We start from the raw sequence: 978 nt of genomic DNA, 5'->3' as shown, positions 1-978 counted from the left end.
ACTTACATATATTGAACCATCCCTGCATCTCTGGGATAAAGCCTACTTGATCATAGCAAGTGATCTTTTTGATGTGTGTCTGTATACAGTCTGCAAGTATTTTGTTGAGAATTTTTGCATCTATGTTCATTAAGGATATGGGTCTATAAGTTTTCTTTTTTTTGGTTGTGTCTTTACCCGGTTTGGGTATTAGAGTGATGTTAGCTTCTGTCCTAGTTTGTTTCTTCATTGTTATGACAAAATACTCTGACCAATACCAACTCAGGGAGGAAAGGGTTTATTTAGCTTACATCTCCCAGGTCACAGTTCATCAAAGAGGCCAAGGTAGGAGCTCAGGGCAGGAACCCAGAAGCAGGAGCTGGAGCACAGGACATGGAGGAATGCTGCTTACTGGCTTGCTTCCCTAGCCCCTGCTCAGCCTGCTTTCTTACGCAACACAGGCCCACCTTCCCAGGGGTGTCACCACCCACAGTGGGCTGGGCCCTTCCACATCATTCAACAATCAAGAAGGTGCCCCATGGACATGACCACAGGCCAGTCCAATGAAGGAAATTCCCCAATTGAGGCTCCCTCAACCCAGGTGTGTCAAGTTGACACTAAAGCTATCCAGCACAATTGACCCCTTGTCAACTTGACACACAAATACATCACTGTTAAACCATAACCTTTCCAATTCTTCTCCTCAAGATATGTTAACATTAATATCACAACATAAGGCAGTGCAACCTTAAAAACCCCACAGTCCTTAAAAAATCCAAACACTTAAAAGTCCATAGTCCCTTTTAATAATCTCTTAACTGTGGGTGGGTGTGGGAGACAGACTTGAGCCTAGGGTGAAAGTCTTATTGACAGCCATACAGCAGGCCTGAGGCAATGGCCTGACTGCTGGAGCCACAAGGAATGCCTTGTGACATTTTGCTCCCATTGGCAGATCATGAGACTGATGCCTTGAGCTCGCCACTCCCTAATCACCACCCT

This window comes from Nannospalax galili, unplaced genomic scaffold (assembly GCF_000622305.1).
Source record: "Nannospalax galili isolate Female #2095 unplaced genomic scaffold, S.galili_v1.0 scaffold1077, whole genome shotgun sequence".
Lineage (NCBI taxonomy): Eukaryota > Metazoa > Chordata > Mammalia > Rodentia > Spalacidae > Nannospalax > Nannospalax galili.
The sequence above is the reverse complement of the archived record's forward strand: the minus strand, read 5'-3'. Positions refer to the sequence as shown.